The sequence below is a fragment of the Eurosta solidaginis genome, chromosome 3 (genome assembly GCF_040869045.1).
Source record: "Eurosta solidaginis isolate ZX-2024a chromosome 3, ASM4086904v1, whole genome shotgun sequence".
NCBI lineage: Eukaryota > Metazoa > Arthropoda > Insecta > Diptera > Tephritidae > Eurosta > Eurosta solidaginis.
Window position 1 is genome coordinate 268,721,747 of NC_090321.1, and position 24,302 is coordinate 268,746,048.

General features: G+C 37.2%; 1 protein-coding gene across 1 annotated transcript in view; it reads left to right on the forward strand.

Moving 5' to 3' along the window:
- The window catches only part of Aldh-III (Aldehyde dehydrogenase type III), a 659,088-nt gene that overhangs the window by 377,224 nt on the left and 257,562 nt on the right, over positions 1-24,302 (forward strand). The window lies entirely within an intron of this gene.

The following is a 24,302-nucleotide window of genomic DNA, read 5'->3' on the forward strand; positions in this document are numbered from 1 at the left end:
TTAGTTTGATAGAGCAAATAGAACAAATTTGTATAGCGCAGCATTTATTTTATCCATGTGGTTTTAATTTGGAAACACTAGATATGGATACAGCTGTGGTTAAGGTGAGTGAACCCTTCTCCGAGAGTCATAAAATAAAAAAATATCACTTATTTGTTTTTTTTTTTTTTGTACTCAGCGTGCTTTGCACACAGAGTATATTCACTTTGATTGGGTAACGGTTGGTTGTACAGGTATAAAGGAATCGAGATATATATAGACTTCCATATATCAAAATCATCAGTATCGAAAAAAAAAATTTGATTAGGCCATGTCCGTCCGTTAACACGATAATTTGAGTAAATATTGATATATCTTCGCCAAATTTGGTACACGAGCTTATCTGGACCCAGAATAGATTGGTATTGAAAATGAGCGAAATCGGATGATAACCACGCCCACTTTTTACATATATAACATTTTGGAAAACACAAAAACCCTGATTATTTAGTAAATAATACACCTAGAATGTTGAAATTTGACTCGTGGACTGATATTGAGACTCTTGATAAAAATTTGAAAAAATTTTTAACATGGGCGTGGCACCGCGCACTTGTGATAAAATCAATTTTACAAATATTATTAACCATTACCCAAAAATCGTTACACCTATCGTAAGAAAATTTGGCAGAGATGTTGCCTATACTATAAGGAATGCTTTGAAGAAAGATTACATCACTTTTATATAATAGATTTTTAAAAGGGTCGTGGACGAATAAAATAAGCTATATCTTTGCAAAAAAAGAGCTTTATATCAATGGTATTTCATTTCCAAGTGGATTTATAACAATAAGTAGGAAAAACTTCAAATTTAAAAAAATGGGCGTGGTAGCGCGCATTTTATGACTAAGCAATTTTCTGTGCTTCGTGAGCCATAACTCGAAGAAAAATTAACGGATCGTAATAAAATTGGGTACAGAAATTTTCCCTATAGCAGGAAATATTTCTAGTAAAAATGGACGGCATCGGTTAAAGACCACGGCAACTTAGATATAAAACAAGTTTAAAAGGTCGTAGACTAGAATAGTAAGGTATAACTAAGCAAAAAATAGTTTTGAATAGAGCTTGCGATTTCTCGAACATGTTCGAGAAGAGATTTCTCGCGAGTCTCGCCTTCTCGTGAGATTCTCGAATCTCGAATTACTCGTAAGGCTCGTGATATTCTCGAATCTCAAATTACTCATAAGGCTCGGGAGCTTCTCGACATTCAACTTAATCGATTCATTGGCTGTTTTATATAGAGCTTACGATTTCTTCTGAAGCACAAGCCCATATGTCCGCAAAACCACAAGTAAAAAACCCCGAAATGTATAGAATATTGCCAATGCAGCGACTGAATTGAAAGTCGAGAAGATCGCGAGTATTACAAGTAATTCGAGAATTTCGCGAGCTTTACGAGAAATTCGAAATTCGAGAATCTCGCGAGCCTTACGAGTAATTCGAGATTCGAGAATCTCGCGAGAAGCCGTGTTCTTGATGTCTCGTTGAAAAATAAAATATTGTGAAGAAAATTATATGTATAATAAATATGTATTGAGTTAAATGTCATTGAAGCAATATAATCAACAAAAAATTCACAAGTAAAAAAAAAACAAGCGTATAAATAATGTCCATACAGCGATTAATTAAGAATGTCGAGAAGCTCGCGAAATTTTCGAGGACTTCGAGACACGAGAATTTCGCGGTTACACCCGAACTTAGACACCTTTACTTGTTATACTCAGTTGAGCAGAGCTCACAGAGTATATTAAGTTTGATTGGATAACGGTTGGTTGTACATATATAAAGGAATCGAGATAGATATAGACTTCCATATATCAAAATAATCCGTCCGTCCGTTAACACGATAACTTGAGTAAATTTTGAGGTATCTTGATGAAATTTGGTATGTAGGTTCCTGAGCAGTCATCTCAGATCGCTATTTAAAATGAACGATATCGGACTATAACCACGCCCACTTTTTAGATATCGAAAATTTCGAAAAACCGAAAAAGTGCGATAATTCATTACAAAAGACCGATAAAGCGACGAAACTTGGTAGATGAGTTGAACTTATGACGCAAAATAGAAAATTAGTAAAATTTTGGACAATGGGCGTGCCACCGCCCACTTTTAAAAGAAGGTAATTTAAAATTTTGCATGCTGTAATTTGGCAGTCGTTGAAGATATCATGATGAAATTTGGCAGAAACGTTACCCTTATTACTATATGTACGCTTAATAAAAATTAGCAAAATCGGAGAAGGACCACGCCCACTTTTAAAAGAAATTTTTTTTAAAGTAAAATTTTAACAAAAAATTTAATATCTTTACAGTATATAAGTAAATTATGTCAAGATTCAACTCCAGTAATGATATGGTGCAACAAAATACAAAAATAAAAGAAAATTTAAAAATGGGCGTGGCTCCGCCCATCGGGGCGAAATCGGTTGATGTCACGCCCAGTTTTTATACACAGTCGTCCGTCTGTCCTTCCGCATGGCCGTTAACACGATAACTTGAGCAAAAATCGATATATCTTTACTAAACTCAGTTCACGTACTTATCTGAACTCACTTTATCTTGGTATGAAAAATGAACGAAATCCGACTATGACCACGCCCACTTTTTCGATATCGAAAATTACGAAAAATGAAAAAAATGCCAAATACGAAAAAAGGGATGAAATGTGGTAAGGTAATTGGATTGTTTTATTGACGCGAAATATAACTTTAGAAAAAACTTTATAAAATGGTTGTGACACCTACCATATTAAGTAGAAGAAAATGAAAATGTTCTGCAGGGCGAAATAAAAAACCATTACAATCTTGGCAGGTATTACATATATAAATAAATTAGCGGTATCCAACAGATGATGTTCTGGGTCACCCTGGTCCACATTTTGGTCGATATCTGGAAAACGCCTTCACATATACAACTACCACCACTCCATTTTAAAACTCTCATTAATACCTTTAATTTGATACCAATATCGTACAGACTCATTCTAGAGTCACCCCTGGTCCACCTTTATGGCGATATTTCGAAAAGGCGAACACCTATAGAACGAAGGCCCACTCCCTTTTAAAAATACTCATTAACACCTTTCATTTGATACCCATATCGTACAAACAAAGTCTAGAGTCACCCCTGGTCCAGAAAGGCCCACTCCCTCTCAAAATACTCATTAACTCCTTTCGTTTGATACCCATATTGCACAAACGAATTCTAGAGTCACACCTGGTCCATCTTTATGGCGGTATCTCGAAAAGGCGTCCACCTATAGAACTAAGGCCCACTCCCTCTTAAAATACTCATTAACTCCTTTCGTTTGATACCCATATTGCACAAACGAATTCTAGGGTCACCCCTGGTCCACCTTTATGGCGATATCTCGAAAAGGGGTCCACCTATAGAACTAAGCCCCACGCCCTTTTAAAATGATCATTAACACCTTTCATTTGATACCCATATCATACAAACAAATTCTAAAGTCACCCCTGGTCCACCTTTATGGCGATATCTCGAAAAGGCGAACACCTATAAAACGAAGGCCCACTCCCTTTTAAAAATACTCATTAACACCTTTCATTTGATACCCATATCATACAAACAAAGTCTAGAGTCACCCCTGGTCCAGAAAGGCCCACTCCCTCTCAAAATACTCATTAACTCCTTTCGTTTGATACCCATATCGTACAAACGCATTCTAGAGTCAATCCTGATCCACCTTTATTACTATATCCCTAAATGGCGTCCACCTATAGAACTATGGCCCACTCCCTCATAAAATACTTTTTAATGCCTTTCATTTGATACACATGTCATATAAACACATATCAGGGTTTCCCTCGGTTCATTTTCCTACATGGTTATTTTCCCTTATGTTGTCACCATAGCTCTCAACTGAGTATGTAATGTTCGGTTACACCCGAACTTAACCTTCCTTACTTGTTTTTAACTATATTTATTTAGCAGGAGAATACAATAGTACTAATTAAGTATACACTTCGTACATTTCTCTATTCGTTCCTTGTCATTATACACATATCACGTAATCATCCTCAAATGAATGTTCCAACTGTGCAAATACTTACAGTGATGGAAAAAAGAATAGGGGCAATTTACTGCCAAATACTACATCAATTATATCAGCAGAGCTTCAATGTCTTCCTTGGAATAGACCACTCTATAAAAATAACATTTAAAGGTTTTTGCAATGAATTACATTTTATGACTCAATAACCTATATTGCTATTTTAATTACTTTACATGCAGGATCGCCTCGGTGTTGTTATTTTTATACTCAGTTGAGCAGAGCTCACAGAGTATATTAAGTTTGATTGGATAACGGTTGGTTGTACATATATAAAGGAATCGAGATAGATATAGACTTCCATATATCAAAATAATCAGGATCGAAAAAAAATTTGATTGAGCCATGTCCGTCCGTCCGTCCGTCCGTCCGTTAACACGATAACTTGAGTAAATTTTGAGGTATCTTGATGAAATTTGATATGTAGGTTCCTGAGCACTCATCTCAGATCGCTATTTAAAATGAACGATATCGGACTATAACCACGCCCACTTTTTCGATATCGAAAATTTCGAAAAACAGAAAAATTGCGATACTTCAGTACAACAGAGAGATAAAGCGACGAAACTTGGTAGATGAGTTGAACTTATGACGCAGAATAGAAAATTAGTAAAATTTTGGACAACGGGCGTGGCACCGCCCACTTTTAAAAGAAGGTAATTTAAAATTTTGCAAGCTGTAATTTGGCAGTCGTTGAAGATATCATTCTGAAATTTGGCAGGAACGTTACTTCTATTACTGTATGTACGCTTAATAAAAATTAGCAAAATCGGAGAAGGACCACGCCCACTTTTAAAAAAAAAAGTTTTTTAAAGTAAAATTTTAACAAAAAATTTAATATCTTTACAGTATATAAGTAAATTATGTCAACATTCAACTCCAGTAATGATATAGTGCAACAAAATACAAAAATAAAAGAAAATTTCAAAATTGGCGTGGCTCCGCCCTTTTTCATTTAATTTGTCTAGGATACTTTTAACGCCATAAGTCGAACAAAAATTAACCAATCCTTTTGAAATTTGGTAGGGGCATAGATTTTATGACGTTAACTCTTTTCTGTGAAAATGGGCGAAATTGGCTGATGCCACGCCCAGTTTTTATACACAGTCGTCCGTCTGTCCTTCCGCATGGCCGTTAACACGATAACTTGAGCAAAAATCGACATATCTTTAATGAACTTAGTCCACGTGCTTACTTGAACTCACTTTATCTTGGTATGAAAAATAAACGAAATCCGACTATGACCACGCCCACTTTTTCGATATCGAAAATTACGACAAATGAAAAAAAATGCCATAATTCTATACCAAATACGAAAAAAGGGATGAACCCTGGTAAGGTAATTGGATTGTTTTATAGAAGCGAAATATAACTTTAGAAAAAACTTTATAAAATGGTTGTGACACCTACCATATTAAGTAGAAGAAAATGAAAAAGTTCTGCAGGGCGAAATAAAAAACCCTTAAAATCTTGGCAGGTATTACATATATAAATAAATTAGCGGTATCCAACATATGATGTTATGGGTCACCTTGGTCCACATTTTGGTCGATATCTGGAAAACGCCTTCACATATTCAACTACCACCACTCCCTTTTAAAACTCTCATTAATACCTTTAATTTGATACCCATATCGTACAAACTCATTCTAGAGTCACCCCTGGTCCACCTTTATGGCGATATCTCGAAAAGGCGTCCACCTATAGAACTAAGGCCCATTCATTTTTAAAATGCTCATTAACTCCTTTCGTTTGATACCCATATCGTACTAACAAAGTCTAGAGTCACCCCTGGCCCACCTTTATGGCGATATCTCGAAACGGTCTCCACCTATGAACTAAGGATTACTCCATTTTAAAATACTCATTAACACCTTTCTTTTGATACCCATATTGTACAAACAAATTCTAGAGTCACCCCTGGTTCACCTTTATGACGATATTTCGAAAATGGGGCCACCTATACAACAACCACCACTCCCTTTTAAAATACTCATTAATACCTTTCATTTGATACCCATATCGTACAAACACATTTTAGAGTCACCCCTGGTCCACCTTTATGGCGATATCTAGAAACGGCGAACACCTATAGAAAGAAAGCCCACTCCCTTTTAAAATACTCATTAACTCCTTTCGTGAAACGGCGTCCACCTATGGAACTAAGGATTACTCCCTTTTAAAATACTCATTATCACCTTTCTTTTGATACCCATATTGTACAAACAAATTCTAGAGTCGCCCCTGGTCCACCTTTATGGCGATATTTCGAAAATGCGACCACCTATACAACAACCACCACTCCCTTTTAAAACCCTCATTAATACCTTTAATTTGATACCCATATCGTACAAACACATTCTAGAGTCACCCCTGGTCCACCTTTATGGCGATATTTCGAAACGGCATCCACCTATAGAACTAAGGCCCACTCCCTTTTAAAATACTCATTAACTCCTTTCGTGAAACGGCGTCCACCTATGGAACTAAGGATTACTCCCTTTTAAAATACTCATTATCACCTTTCTTTTGATACCCATATTGTACAAACAAATTCTAGAGTCGCCCCTGGTCCACCTTTATGGCGATATTTCGAAAATGCGAACACCTATACAACAACCACCACTCCCTTTTAAAACCCTCATTAATACCTTTAATTTGATACCCATATCGTACAAACACATTCTAGAGTCACCCTGATCCACCTTTATGGCTATATCTCTAAATGGCGTCCACCTATAGAACTATGGCCCACACCCTCATAAAATACTTTTTAATGCCTTTCATTTGATACACATTCCAGGGTTTCTCTCGGTTCATTTTCCTACATGGTTATTTTCCCTTATGTTGTCATCATAGCTCTCAACTGAGTATGTAATGTTCGGTTACACCCGAACTTAACCTTCCTTACTTGTTTTTTTAGGTGTACCACCTAAGCAGGTCTACTACTCGTGGCCATAAAATATGATTGTGTAGATTTGATTTTGTATAGCAATTTTTAAAAATTTTCCACGTCTACTGTGGATATAAACACGTCCATCTTTCTAATTCTATATATCTATTTGCTTTTGCAACTCTTTTCACAGGCATCTTTAAGGTCATAATATTTCTTGTTGTTTTTTAATAAATTATGGTTTGTGAAATTTTCACAGGTGAATAAAATTTCCTTCGCAGGTAAGTACCTTTTCTAAGTGAGTGAGTGAGGTGAGTATAATTTCTGCAGGGGTAAGTTTAATTTTCTTCACAAATACTAATCAAAAATTGTATCCCCTTACTTAAAACCAAAAAATGGGATTGGAAAATAAAGATGAATCTCTCCCCGCTGGTGTACCCGACACAAGCCTTCACACTTTCATTTTCGAAAGTAATAGAATGGAGGATTTTTACTCTAAATGGTCATCAAACATCATAGGGACTAACCTAACAGCTCTAGTATATTCCTAAGATCCCTATATTCCTAAGCTTCGATAGAGCAGAAATATAAAAAGGTTTTTTAAAGTTATGAAAGTTGCATGTCGCAAATTATCGACACCATGCAACTGTTGAGATCCCCTACTAATACACCTCAACCGCTATCCCGTGGTAGATATGAAGGCTGGCCAGCGTTTAAAGATATGTTTACGGCGGTCTATGGTTATCATCCCCGATTAACCCAAGCCGAAAAACCACATTTCTTGGTAGCTGCGAAACAACCCTACTCCCCACGGCAATAGTCCCTATACATTACGCGAGGTAATATATAAAGCTCTCGTCGACCAAGGCTCTCAAAATACGTTTTTGGCGTCCCCAATCCAACAACTTGCGAAGTCACACTTTGCTCCTCTGATTTAAAGAAAAGGATTTGTACCAATGCTATTTTACACCATCAACTCACTCATTTTCCCCCAACTAATAAAGTCTCCAAAGTCAGCTCAACCCTTCAAAAATCGACATGGTTATCGCGGTATAACCCCCAAGAAATGCTTATTGCTCAGATTCGGATGGGTACCCAGCGGATCAGTCCGCAAACTAGTGTCGGCCTTCACCATTTAAATCAGTGAGGCAACATAACCGGATCTCAGCAGCCTACTCAAACGCTTCTGAGAATAAGAAGAAAGCCCAGGAATCTGATCCAGATCGAGAACCAATATTGTGAGGACCTCTAAAGCACCAAAACAACACCGCCACTACCGTAAATGACGTATTATATACATGCCTGATTCTCCAAAACGCCTTCACGTCTATGATTTTCAACTGGCGCCTCTAAAAGTTCATCTGCGATGGCGACTTCGAAAAAATCTTTCGCAAAATCGACGTCAAGGAAGAAGATCAAGACTTGCAAAGAATCCTCTTTAGGAAAGCCCCTCAAAATCTGATAGAAGATTTCAATTTTCGGTGTTGAATACGCTCCATACCTCGCAAACTGCACAGGGAAAAAAATACTCGCCACTAGCATCATACTACGAGAAACTTATGTAGACGATGTCCTCTCTGGCGGACAGGATATACAGTCCAATCTCGATTCTATGACTGAAAATATCGATGCTCTTAAATTAGCAGGCGTTCCTCTTAGAAAAATCAAACAAAATGGCTGGAATCAATACCAGACTCTGATGTCTGAGATACAGAATTTCTCAAATTCCATGACACTACTAAAACCTTAGGAATACGATGGAACGCATTAACTGACACGTTTTCGTACTCATACAACCCTACTTTAAGTTAAATACAAACCGGCAAATATTCTCAGCCTTAACGAAACTTTTTGACCTGGCAGAATAGCTATCACGAATAATGATCTTAGTCAAAATCATTCTCCAACAGCTCTGTTAAGAAGGAACCGACTGGGATGAAGAAGTCAAATCGGAATCCTTTTACAAGTGGAACACCTTCCGCGCAAGTCTCCCAGCTATTAGCGGTGTAAATATCCCTCGATGGTTGCAATTTTTCGCTAACAAATGCATTCAAATCTTCGGTTTCTCTAATGCCATGCATTTGCTGCATGTGTTTATATAAGAGTGCAGAACGATGAGAACTCTGCCTCAACCCACCTCTTTATGGCAGTAACCAAAGTCGTACCCCTGCAAACAGTCCACTTGATACGACTAGAACTCTGGGGAGCCGTGTTATTGTCGAAATAGATAACTCAAACTTAATTTCAATTGAAGTTGCCACCACCCGAACTGACAATCTTGTCAGATTCCTCCATTGGTTGGCTAGAAAAACCCCGACATACACGGAAAATTTATGTGGCATATAGGATTTCCCAAATTTTGGAGAACGTCAGCAACATAATTTGCCGCACGTTCCTAGCGTTGACAACCCCGCCGATTTAGGAACTCGAGGTTGCAAACCACAATATTTAGTTGACTGCTCGTTATGGTGGAATGGACTTCAATAGCAATCTTAATGCAACGCTATCATTTCCCCAGCAGAAATCACTCAGTTAGAAGAATCAAACCCAATCAGCAAAAACAGTTCCCTACTGTCTCTAAAGCCGGAGTCATTGGTGCCGTATGTCGTATCGCTGTATCCGTATCCCTAACGTAATCAGCTGTTTATCGTTACGACGGTAAACCAAAAGCCAATTGGTTGGCTACGATACGGTTACGACCTTAGCGGCACCAATAATCGATTGCATTGATTCTCATAAGGTTGGTCGAGTCAGCTGTTATAAGGTTACCGATACGTTTACCGATAAAGCACCAATGTCTCCAGCTTAAATCCCATGCTAGAGATGGCATCCTGCGGCCACCGTGGTGTGATGGTAGCGTGCTCCGCCTATCACACCGTATGCCCTGGGTTCAACTCCCGGGCAAAGCAACATCAAAATTTTAGAAATAAGATTTTTCAATTAGAAGAAATTTTTCTAAGCGGGGTCGCCCCTCGGCAGTGTCTGGCAAGCGCTCCGATTGTATTTCTGCCATGAAAAGCTCTCAGTGAAAACTCATCTGCCTTGCAGATGCCGTTCGGAGTCGGCATAAAACATGTAGGTCCCGTCCGGCCAATTTGTAGGGAAAAATCAAGAGGAGCACGACGCAAATTGGAAGAGAAGCTCGGCCTTAGATCTCTTCGGAGGTTATCGCGCCTTACATTTTTTCTATAGAGATGGCATCCTCCGAATTGACGGTCGTTTAGTTAATTCTGATATGAGCTATAAAGAACGCTGTACAATAATTATCCCAGACAACTCGAAGTTCTGCTCCCTGATTCTACATTTGCTCTATAAAGTTTTGCTCCATGGCGAAAAGCAACTAAAGATCTGCATAATACAAAAGGAATAATACATCTCCAGGCGCAAGCAGAAAGTAAGAAAATGCATATTCAACTGCAAGACGTGCACGATTATAAACAACGAATGCGTTCGCAAATAATGGCCGCTATGCCCCGGAATGTGTCACTTATGCGTCAGTTTCCCACCGGACGTGTGCCGTACGTACGGACGTTTGTCGTACGAAACACGTTTGACCGAACTCTCAAGCCCGTAGGAATCAATGTGTGCGTCTGTTTACATGTACATAACATATTTGTGTGTGTATTGTTTACAGATAAGCACTGTTGCCATTGACCATTTTGCATGCATGCTTATGCAAACATCAACTTTTGGAATCAACTTTTTCCAATTTAATTTTTGATATTGTAAAAGGCCGGAATATATATTAAATAAGTATAAATATATTACATATTTATAATCTGCACTTTTACATAATTATTTCGAATTATTTTCACAATTTTTCAAACTTTAATTAGGTGTTTTTGCATAAAAGTGCAAACGGTCCAAAATTAGCGCACAAAGTTTACTAGGCAACTCTGTCTAGTGAGAGAGCGATCAGCTGACACGTTCTTACGGAAAAAACATATATTTAATACTTCTAAAGCCGGAGTCATTGGTGCCGTATGTCGTATCGCTGTATACGTATCCCTAACGTAAAGCTGGAGACATTGGTGCTTTATCGGTAACCGTATCGGTAACCTTTTAACAGCTGATTCGACCAACCTTATGAGAATCAATGCAATCGATTATTGGTGCCGCTAAGGTCGTAACCGTATCGTAGCCAACCAATTGGGTTTTGGTTTACCGTCGTAACGATAAACAGCTGATTACGTTAGGGATACGACTACAGCGATACGACATACGGCACCAATGACTCCGGCTTTAGAAGTATTAAATATATGTTTTTTCCGTAAGAACGTGTCAGCTGATCGCTCTCTCACTAGACAGAGTTGCCTAGTAAACTTTGTGCGCTAATTTTGGACCGTTTGCACTTTTATGAAAACCCCTAATTAAAGTTTGAAAAATTGTGAAAATAATTCGAAATAATTATGTAAAAGTGTCATTTTTGTCTAATAACTGCAATTGGTCCAAACATAGCACACAAAAGTTTACTAGGCAACTCTGTTTTGTGAGAGAGAGGTCAGCTGACACGTTCTTACGGAAAAAATCAAAATTGTTTTGATTTCTACGTTCCGGGCTACGTACGTACGGGCGTTGCACGTCGGTGAGTTTTCGTCAGCTGACACGACCTATCTTATGCGGCAGTTACTCACGAACGTACGTACCAAAAACGTGTCAGCTGACACGACCTATCTTATGAGTGTGCGATGTAAACGAAAACTCACCGACGTGCAACGCCCGTACGTACGTAGCCCGGAACGTAGAAATCAAAACAATTTTGATTTTTTCCGTAAGAACGTGTCAGCTGATCGCTCTCTCACTAGACAGAGTTGCCTAGTAAACTTTTGTGCGCTAATTTTTGACCGTTTGCAATTTTATGCAAAAACACCTAATTAAAGTTTGAAAAATTGTGAAAATAATTCGAAATAATTATGTAAAAGTGCTGATTATAAATATGTAATCTATTTATACTTATTTAATATGTATTCCGGCCTTTTACAATATCAAAAATTAAATTGGAAAAAGCTGATGTTTCCATAAGCATACATGCAAAATGGCCAATGGCAACAGTGCTTATCTGTAAACAATACACACACAAATATGTTATGTACATGTACACAGACGCATACATTGATTCCTACGAGCTTGAGAGTTCGGTCAAACGTGCTTCGTACGACAAACGTCCTTACGTACGGCACACGTCGGTGGGTAACTGCCGCATTATGAGTGTGCAATGTAAACGAAAACTCACCGACGTGCAACGCCCGTACGTACGTAGCCCGGAACGTGAAATCAAAACAATTTTGATTTGTTCCGTAAGAACGTGTCAGTGATCGCTCTCTCACTAGACAGAGTTGCCAAGTAAACTTTTGTGCGCTAATTTTGACCGTTTGCAGTTTTATGCAAAAACATCTAATTAAAGTTTGAAAAATTGTGAAAGTAATTCGAAATAATTATGTAAAAGTGCTAATTATAAATATGTAATCTATTTATACTTATTTAATATGTATTCCGGCCTTTTACAATATCAAAAATTAAATTGGAAAAAGTTGATGTTTCCATAAGCATACATGCAAAATGGTCAATGGCAACAATGCTTATCTGTAAACAATACACACACAAATATGTTATGTACATGTACACAGACGCACGCATTGATTTCTACGGGCTTGAGAGTTCTGTCAAACGTGCTTCGTACGACAAACGTCTGTACGTACGGCACACGTCGGTGGGTAACTGCCGCATAACTGCCGCATTACTCGTTATACTTTTACGTAACCAGCGTTGACTTCGCTGGCGCATTTATGGTGAAGAAGTGCCCCTTGCGACGAGTCTTCTACTCAAATGCATACTTTTGCGTATTTGTATGCTTATCTACTAAAGCTTATCACAGCAGCATTCTCTCGCTTCGTTGGAAGATGCGGATTACCTCACAAAGTAGCTCAACGAGCTTTTAAAATGAGCTCGCAATATTGATCTAAGAAGCAGCTGTAGATGTTGCTGAAAGATTTGGGGTACAAGGTTTTTCTTGCAGTTTAAACCCACTTATGCCCCACACATAAGCGCCCTATAGGAAGCCGCGGTAAAATGCTCCAAGACACATTTCACCAAAGTAGCAGGAAATCAAATGTTTACGTTCGAAGAATTCATAACACTCCTCATTCCAATAGAAGCGGTGCTCAATTTTCGCCCTCTATCCCCTATGTGACAGGACCCAACTGATTTATTAGCCCTCACTCCAATGTACTTCCTTCCAGGTGTCCCCTTAGCATCCTTGCCAGAACCGAATGCCGAAAACTTATCTCCGACTACAAAATGGCAAATGTTGAAGGTTCTGTATCTTCAATCTAGCTCACGATGAAAGAATTGCAGAAGATATATAAATGGAAACATCCCCAACAGAACATTTGCGAAGGAGATATAGTGAAAGACGACCTACACCACCCAAATGACTGGACTTTAATTATTTGCATTGTATAAAGATCTTTACATGTACCCTGTACCAATTAAAGTAATTTATCGTTTCCTTAACTTTGCATTTTCAAGAAAATACAACAAAACATATCCCTTTTTTAGTAAGCGATCCAACGGAGTGTGATGGACCGCTTTAAGTTATCCGCCGCACTATATACGCCTTACAAATAAATCTTTAATATAAATAAAAGCGACATTTTTAAACATATATACAATAATTATAATTAATAAAGTTTATACTTAATTACATTTAAAACAAGAGTTGTGGTGCGTTTTTATTTCTAAAAGTGAACCGCCGATATTTTCCCTTAAATATATTCTTAGTGCTACATGCCCCATAAAAGTGCAATTTTATAGGGCTTTATAAGAAGTTTCAAAAACGAAATTTTTACTATTTCTAATGCAAAAATATCAATAAACACGTTTTGTCCCTATTATTTTTTCCGCGCCAAACTTCTACTGGTTCACTTTTTCGCAAAGAACAACCTTAAAATGCTATTTTTATAGGGTGCACTATTCCAAGAGATATATTGAAGTGCTGCTTATACAATTTATTTAGTATTTCCCACCATTTTGGTCCTATTGTTTTTTCCATCGTTGTATATAAATAAACAATTAAATAAATAAATGCAAGGCGCGATAATCCCCGCAGACATTTAGGGCCGAACTTCTCTTTCAATTTGCGTAGTGCTCTTTTTAATTTTTCCTAAAAATTGTTTTATGCCGTCTCCGAGCGCCATCTGTAAGGCAGATGCATTTTCATGACAGAAATACAATCGGAGTGTTTGACGAATCATTTCCGAGGGGTGACCCCGCTTAGAAACTTTTTTTCTAAATTTTTGATGTTACTTTATCCGTGAGTTGAATCCGGTACCCTCGATGTGATAGGCGGAGCATCCTATCACCACAGCACGGCGGTCACCTATTACCATATGTGTAGATCAGGCCCGGCCGCAGGGGGAGGATTTATAAAAGCTAGTTTTAATCGCATGAAAAAAAATGAATAGAATATGGAACATAAGTAACAATCGATATGGCTTTCAAACCCCAAAATAAGCCTAAATTCGTTTTTATTGTAAAAGTAATACTTTCGGTAATACGGTCGCTTAAAAATCACTTGGAATTTTAAGAATTGTTTTTGGGTCAAGGCGACTTTAAAACTGCTCAAAAGTGCCACCTTGTTAGACTAAAATTTAATGGCTACAAAACTGTATCTCGGGTTATTTGATCTTGAACTCTTAAAATATATGAACGTTGTGAACACCGTAGATTTATATGGCTTTGAAATAACATTTCTATACAAACAATTTTGAAGTAAAAACGAAATTGTATAAATGGTTAAAACATGTCAATTATGAGTGGGTTATATATTCTGACGAATATTAGTGACACTAAGTGATACTCACATCCCTAGTCTGATACTAAGTAAATGAAGTCACAACAACAATAAAGCAGACGGGCACTTGTATCTACATAAACTAATCAATCATTATGTCTACACATATGTACGTACACGCAGCGGAGAAGCAACGCACAAACACATGCAGATATCTTATGTGAGATGCTCCCAAAAGAATGCAATTATAATTGTGGAAGTGTCGCTCACAAATACAAGCGCATATGAGAAGCTATACACGTGCATCTGTAGTTATAATTTTATAGCAGTAACTAAGTAAATTCTGGAAGCACCTAGAAGATGCAACGAGGAAATCAAAGAGTATAAAAGGCAGCAACAGTAGAGGCGCTACAATCAGTTGAATTTAAGACGCTATCTGGCGAGCAATAGTAGAGTTATTTATTGTGAAGTACTTTAATAAAGACCATTTTACATTATTAAATATTGGAGTTATTTATTCAACAGTTTAGTGATTCGAACTTAGCAGAAGGTTGCAAATAAGAGGATTTGCAGTAAATTCGTTACAATTGGTGTCAGAAGAGGAATTGTTGAATAAATTCCGAAGACTTCGAATACAACTTGGACATGGCAAAGTTGAGTGAATTGACGATCCAGCAACTGAAGGAGGAGTTGGAAGTCCGTGGATTGACTACTTTTGGTGATAAATCCCAGCTACAAAGACGACTAAGTGTAGCTATGGTATTTGAAGGAATCAATGCTGAGGAGTATGTCTTTCATTATGATAACGACAAAACAACAACAAAAATAGAAGAAAAAAACGAAACACCGCAGACAGTGACGAGCACAATATCTGCACAAACATCGACAATGGCATCTCAGCTAGAGTCACAGGAGGCACGCATTTCAGAAATGGCGTCGCAAATTTTATCTCAATTGGAAGAACAGAAGACATATATGTCATCTCAACTGGAAGCGCAAGAGGTACGTATATCTGGAATGTCGACAAAAATTTCGGAACAGGTATCATCGCAGCTCTTTGCGAAACTGGAAGAGCAGGATGCAAAAATTTTACAACTCGTGGACAAAACTGATGCCGAGATAGAAGCGTTGAAAGGTCTTATGCAACAGTTACAACTAAATCGCCCAGCTGTTCCAGCGAGCAATACGAAGGTAAAAACTCCATCTTTTGACGGCTCTGTTCCTTTCAAGGTATTCAAGCTTCAATTTGAGAAGACGTCAGCAGTTAACAACTGGAATGCTGAAGATGAAGTTGCTGCACTGTTCGTAGCATTGAAAGGGCCTGCAGCTGAAATCTTACAGACAATTCCAGAGTACGAACGGAACAACTATGAAACATTAATGAGTGCTCTAGAGAGACGTTACGGAAGCGAGCAAAGGAAACAGATATATCAAATTGAGTTGCAAAATCGTTACCAAAAGGCGAATGAGACTTTGCAAGAGTTTGCGTCGGATGTTGAAAGATTGGCTCATCTCGCAAATGCAGACGCACATGCGGAATACACCGAGAGGGTTAAAATTCAGAACTTTATAAATGGAATACTGGATGCCGAAACGAAACGAGCTACATATGCGAACCCAAAGCCAACATTTGCTGAAACGGTATCCCATGCACTGACTCAGGAAACAGCGTCACTTTTGAGTAAGCCCACATACAAAGCTCATCGCGTGGAAGAGAAAAGGTCAGATTGGGTAGACACAACTTTGGAAGCACTGAAGGGATTACAACAAAAAATGCCGGAGTTATGAAGTGTTTCAAGTGCGGTAAACCAAGACACATTGCACGTCATTGCAGCACCGGTCATGGTAGTTCCAACTTGGCTGGTCGTAAACGCAAAGTTGGAGGAGATAAGCAAGGGCGAGTCAAATGTAAAGATCGAGAACTTACTTCAGCTTTTGAATGTCGTGTGATACCTATCTCGCAAACTGGAAGGAAATCGAGCAGTCTCACCGTCAAAGGAAATGTGGATGGCAAGGAGTATATACTGACTGTAGATACGGGCGCATCTCATTCTTTAATCCGATCGGATTTGGTCAACAGGAGAGTAAAGCCATTACCTGGAGCAAGATTGCGTACGATTACTGGTGAGTATAACCAAGTCCAGGGTGAAGTGTTAATTGGGGTGGTCATGGTTCTACACAAATTCGTTGTGGCAGAGATCGTTGATGAAGTCATATTGGGAGTGGATTTGCAGTATAAGAACCAGGATATACCACTTCACTTTAGTTTGGAGAAAGGGTTCAGCAGTAATCGGGTACTGGTGGAGAAGAGTCGACAAAGACCACGAGAGTCAAAGGTAAAGGTTGATGGATCCAATGCGCCAAATAAAGTGAAATCAAAAGTACCTGCGAGAGAAACACTGGCATTGACAAACCCTAATGGACGCACAAAAACGAAGGAACGAAGTTCCCAGAAAGAATACGAGGGTAGTTTCAAGCCGGGGCGCACTACTGTTGTGAAACGTGGGAACGATACTGAATATGCGAAGCCAATCCGTCAAGCGCAAGCTCTACGGAGTAGTTCATTGGCCAAACAACAGAGTGTAAGGGAAAGGCCCAGGGTAATGAGTAGTAAGTTGAAACACAGGTACGACAAGAACAATAATTCGGAAGGTTTCCGGGAGGGAAATTTGGTACTGTTATACAACCCTCACCGGCGGGAAGGTGTTCCATCCAAATGTTGGTGCAGTTGGGAAGGCCCGTTCAAAGTTGTGAAAAAGATCAGTAATTCCATCTACCGCATACAACCCATTGGGTACCACGAAATAGAAGGGTGGTTCATTTGGAGATGCTAGCAGCGCTTAGATCGAGAGATTTTGTCTGATCGGGACGATCAGACTTAGGTGGAGGGCAGTGTGACGAATATTAGTGACACTAAGTGATACTCACATCCCTAGTCTGATACTAAGTAAATGAAGTCACAACAACAATAAAGCAGACAGTCACTTGTATCTACATAAACGAATCAATCATTATGTCTACACATATGTACGTACACGCAGCGGAGAAGCAACGCACAAACACATGCAGATATCTTATCTGAGATGCTCCCAAAATAATGAAATTATAATTGTGGAAGTGTCGCTCACAAATACACGCGCATATGAGAAGCTATACACGTGCATCTGTAGTTATAATTTTATAGCAGTAACTAAGTAAATTCTGGAAGCGCCTAGAATATGCAACAAGGAAATCAAAGGGTATAAAAGATAGCAACAGTAGAGGCGCTACAATCAGTTGGATTTAAGACGCTATCTGGCAAGCAATAGTATAGTTTTTTATTGTGAAGTACTTTAATAAAGGCTATTTTGCATTATTAAATATTGGAGTTATTTATTCAACAGTTTAGTGATTCGAACTTAGCAGAAGGTTGCAAATAAGAGCATTTGCGGTAAATTCGTTACAATACGTATTTTAATATGGCGGCCACCGTGGTGTGATGGGTAGCGTGCTCCGCCTATCATACCGTATGCCCTGGGTTCAACTCCCAGGCAAAGCAACATCAAAATTTTAGAAATAAGATTTTTCAATTAGAAGAAAATTTTTCTAAGCGGGGTCGCCCCTCGGCAGTGTTTGGCAAGCACTCCGGGTGTATTTCTGCCATGAAAAGCTCTCAGTGAAAACTCATCTGCTTTGCAGATGCCGTTCGGAGTCGGCATAAAACATGTAGGTCCCGTCCGACCAATTTGTAGGGAAAATCAAGAGGAGCACGACGCAAATTGGAAGAGAAGCTCGGCCTTAGATCTCTTCGGAGGTTATCGCGCCTTACATTTATTTTTTTATTTTTATGTATTTTAATTTGGGAATATTATCGGTTATTTACTACGTTTTAAATGACAAAAAATTAATAAGATTTAACCACTAGATACACCCACGCCCCTCCCCCGCCCCTCTAATTCTTCCTTCGAACACAAGATTCCTTAGCCCGGCAGTAATATTTTTTACTCAAAACTTTGGTGTCAATATTTTATGCATGCCAATATCGGTGCACTGGTACTTTAATCACTCTGGGTAAGGTGCTTACATCCGAATTTTGCTTGCGGAGTTTTGAAGCGGATCTCATCGCTGTTTTTGTTGGTCAATCCAACTATGATAACAGAATGAAACATGGACGCCACGCGTTGAATATAATTCGTCCACAGGATTTTACAAGTGTAGAAATGGATATATCTGTGATTACACTGAAACTTCCTTTCTTGTTCGCTCCAACAATAATTCCATTACCTTTATGCAAAAATGAATTAAAGGATGGCGTAAAAGTACAAGTTATTGGATGGGGTTCGAAAGATCCAGAAATTTACGAACCTTCGCATGTACTCCAATCTGTTGTATTTGAACTATTCCCATTCCAACAATGTGAAGATGATTTTAAGGCGAAGATGAATAAAATTTTACCAACAACAGCAATTTGTTTAATGGATCCGACACATGCAAGTGATTCGTGTTGGGGAGATGCTGGTTCACCGGCCGTTTTGGAAGGAAGACTTTATGCTGTGCTAGGAAGTGGGATAAAACCTGGGGAAAATTATCCGACTGCATTTACAAATATGTGTAATAAAGATGTTCAAGATTTTATAAATTCAGTGGTAGGCTATTACTTGCAAGATTTTTCTTAAATAGGCTGCTGAGTGAAAAATCACCTAACTAGCTCACAGAACTTATGCTAAGATAGAGTGCTTTCGGAACGGCAGCTGAGATTTGATGATATTTCAATAAGCAGTCAAAATGGCAATATTTGGTTTTGTGTTATTTACAAATAAATAATAAAAAATGTTATTGTGATTTAAAAAAACTTTGGTTGAATGAATTTAAGATGTGACAAATGCAAATGCCTTAGGTTGTGAAATCGATCTTTAAACATAGGTTTAAAGCTCCTTCGTTTATGAATAGAACATGAGACAAAAGGAAAATCAGGAAATAAGTGACCAATCCATATCGGTATAAAACAGCTGATCTAACCAACCTTATGGAAATAAATGTATTTGTTGTTGATATCATAGCATACCGGCTTTGTCATAACCTTACCATAACCAATTAATTAGTTTTTGGTTTTCAGCCATATTCATAACACGACTCTACAAAAAAAAAAGTTGTTCTTTGTCCTAAAGTTTATTTCATGATTTTTTGTTTTATTATAAGCAAAAACGAAACGAAAATACCATTTTCCGGTATAAAGTTTGCTTTCGTAATAGTTATAGTAACAATACTCATGGCGCTAGAGTATTAACTTAACAACAATCAGGTGTTTTGTACAAATCTAGAATAATCTAAAATCAGTGCTGAAAACCAGTTGCAACCGCACCGGTTGTTTAGTGAAAAATTAAATTAATTTTCATTTTTCATTTATAACAAAGTCCGAACTCTAACACAAACCACATACGTACATATGTATAATTATAAAAATTTTAAAGTTAAATTAATCGAAATTTTATCAGTTTTCGAAAGTTTTTATTAAGAGTTTTTAGAAAATTTCTGAATGTGCAGTCTTAAAGCTCATTCAATTGTAGTGTAATAGTGTGCAAGTTTCAAGTAGATGAGAATTACCGTTAATTTTTTTTTAATTTTTTTCGCCGAAGGTGTTGCCCATATCTTCCATATAACAACAAATTTTGTTCATGCGGTGTATGGAAAAAAATGCGAACACCCTCTTGAAACTTGCACATTATTACACTACAGTTAGATGAGCTACAAAACTCTCAGATATTTTTTGAAAGTTGTAATAAATCTGGAAAACTGATGAAAATTTTATTAATTGTTGGGAGCTTTGTATAAGTTTTTAAATGTATATATATAGTTTGTGTTAAAGTTGAAACGATAATTTAAATTGGAATTATTAAAAACTAATAAATGAGCATAATTTGGAACATAACCGTTTTAAAAGGACCATATTATCTTTCACATAACCGTATATCAACATTTATAACCTTAATGCCTAAGAAAAGCAAAGAAGGCATTTACATTTTCATGTTTATCCTTTAGTTTGTGTAGTAATCTCGCAACCAAAATTTAGTAGGTATGTTTTATATGTATATTGAAAGCAGCTAATTGAATAGGTTTTCTTCTCTTAAAAATACGACTACTTTCTTATGTGCAGAATATATGCATTGTAGATACTCCCTATATGTATAGTCATGCATTCTACCATTTTCCTTCCTTACATTTTATAATAATCAACAAACCGTTTTGATAAGTTTTATAAATAAATACATACATGGATTTGATCTCAGTAACTGTGTTTTATTTGTATGCTTAGTGTAACGAACTTCTCCCGAATGCTGCCGTTTTACTACTGAAAAAGGGTCAGGCGCATGCTTCCGAGACGGGTCTGCATACCTTGCTATGCTACGGTCTGGCTCAGGGAAATGGGATTGGGTTTGTCTCGGTCACATACAGCAAAATTCGTACGAAACAAAAATCGGTATGCAGGGTATTTAATACTATTTACCTCATGAACGGAGATAAAAATACAACACAAAACAAGTAAGGACGGTTATGCCGAAGACTTCATACCTTTCATGAATGGGGCTGAACAATAATCTTATCCCGTTCGTAATCTCCGAACAATCGGATGTATAAGATAAGAAATATCTAGTGAACAGATCTACATACCTAAACGATTTTTAAGATAAATATAAAATAAAAAATAGGTAGGTACTTTGTGTGAGGATGCAAAGTTTCAGGTTTTTTGTGGTCTGCGTGTAAAAACTATGACTACGAATCACGTATTTCAACAATATATGACGTAAACGTAACTTTTTGATGAAATGTTATGAATTTTGAAGCTTCTAGCCGTAAAAAAGGGGCAAAAAAATACAGTTTATATGGGGTATATAATATATGTACCACCGATCTCTATGATTTTTTCAGACAACAATATATGCTACACACGTAAACATTTGGTTAAATTTGAAGCTTCTAGCTGTTAAAACGGGGCAGAAATTGCGCAAAGTTTCGTACTGAACAATCGGTTGTATGAGATATATACTATATATACCACCGATCTCAATGATTTTTTCAGACATCAATATATACTATACACGTAAGCATTTGGGGAAATTTGAAGCTTCTAGCTGTTAAAATGGGGAAGAAATTGCGCAAAGTTTCTTATCTGAACAATCGGTTGTATGAGATTATATATACCACAGGTCTCTGTAATTTTTTCAGACAACAATATATGCTATACACGTAAACATTTGGTGAAATTTGAACATATCTAAACGATAACGATTTTTAAGATAAATATAAAATAAAAAATAGGTAGGTACTTTGTGTGAGGATGCAAAGCTTCACGTTTTTGTGGTCTGTATGTAAAAACTATGACCACGAATCACGTATTTCAAAAATATATAAAGTAAACGTAACTATTTGATGAAATTTAATGAATTTTGAAGCTTCTATCCGTAAAAAAAGGGGCAAAAATGACAGTTTATATGAAGTATATAATATTGTAACGAATTTTACTTGCAAATCCTCTTATTTGCAATCCTCTGCTAAGTTCGAATCACTAAACTGTTGAATAAATAACTCCAATATTGAATAATGGAAAAATGGCCTTTATTAAAGTACTTCACAATAACACTTATACTTTGCTACTCGCTGGCTTAATAACCAAACTGATTGATAACTCAAATGAAACTCTACTATTGGCCGCCAAATCGCGTGCTTAATCAAACTGATTGATAGCTCAACTCAAACTGAATTACAGCGCCTTTACATCTGTTGCCTTTTATACCCTTTGGTTTCCTCGTTCGCATTTTTCCAGAATCTACTAGCATTGTCCACGAGCTCTCAAACTTCTCAGCTATATGCATGTGTTTGCGCATTGACTCTCCGCTGCTCGTATTCGTACATGGTACATATGTGTAGACGCAATTATTTATTCGTTTATGTAGATACATAAAGATTGAATTATTGATGTGAATGTTTGTAGTTTACAGTCTCTCGCGCGCACATAGGCGTATAAGTAAATGCATCTGTGTGTGACATCTCTCGGCTGCCTTATATATGTGTATACATGATTTGATTATTGACGTAAATATCGCTTAGCATGGCCTTAGTGATGGTATAGCTTAGTGATGCTAATATCCGTGACAATATATATACCACGGATCTCTATGATTTTTTCAAACAACAATATATGCTATATACGTAAGCATTCGTTGAAATTTGAAGCCTCTAGCTCTTAAAATAGGGCAGTAATTACCAAAAGTTTTTTATCTGAACAATCGGTTGTGGGGGATATATACTATATATACGACCGATCTCATCAATTTTTCAGGCAACAATATGTGCAATATACGAAAGTATATGGTGAAGGTTGAAGCTTCAATATGTTAAATTGAGAAAGATATTACAAAAATCCTCTTTTTCTGAAAAATCGGTTGTATGGAGGATATATGCTATAGTGGTCCGATCCGGCCGGTTCCGACAAATGTCTAATCGGACACCCAAATACACCCGCTCACCAAATTTTATCAAGATATCTCAAAAATTGAGGGACTAATTTGCATACAAACAGACAGACGGACAGACGGACATGGCTAAATCAACTCAGCTCTTCAACCTGATTATTTCGGTATACTTAATGGTGGGTCTATCTATTTTCCTTTAAGGACTTACAATTTTGGGTTTCGTGACGAAATTAATATACCATTTCATTTTCATGAAAGGTATAAAAAAAACCAGCGAAACTCAAGCAGCGAAACAAAAAAAATGTATAACAAAAGCGGAATCAAAAAAGGTCATTGCAACCAGCGATGAAGGGATTGGAAAGATGGAATTTTCCCTCCTCGTCTTTACCCACCCATCCTGTTAATATACCTTGACTTTATGTACATTAACCCAAGAAAAACATTTAAACCTGGTATAATAACCTTTCCCTACATTTCGTCATCCAAATGAAAGAATTAGAAATCCATTTCTCTTTTATACTACAATGATTTCATATATTTATTGAAAAATAGGTAATAACTAACTCTATTTGATCAGCTAGATTGTATTTAAGAATATACCAAAAAAAATTAAATCCATCGTATTCTCAGTTTGTAGATATTTTTTTTTGTTTTTTTTACAGTTTATTCAAGCCAATTCATACTACCTAAGACTAAAAGACATCTAACCGACCGACGATACGTGAAAGAAACGGTGAAAGAAAGCGGTGAAAAATATGCGCATATTCTAAAATCTTTTTAAATTAGTTATAAGCACTAAATATTTGTGAGAAATATACATAAAAACTCTAAAATTCAACTACAATTAGCGGACATAAATGTTCTGCAGTTATTTGATGCAAAAACATTGTAAACTACTTTTATAATAAATTTTGTATATGTGTAAAGAAGAATGGAGAAAAAATGTGACAAATGCAAAAGTAATATACGAGGAGAAGCGTCAAAAATTCGGTGTGAAGGGGTGTGTGGTAAATATTACCACCTAACAACAAAATGCTCAGGCTTGGATCAATAC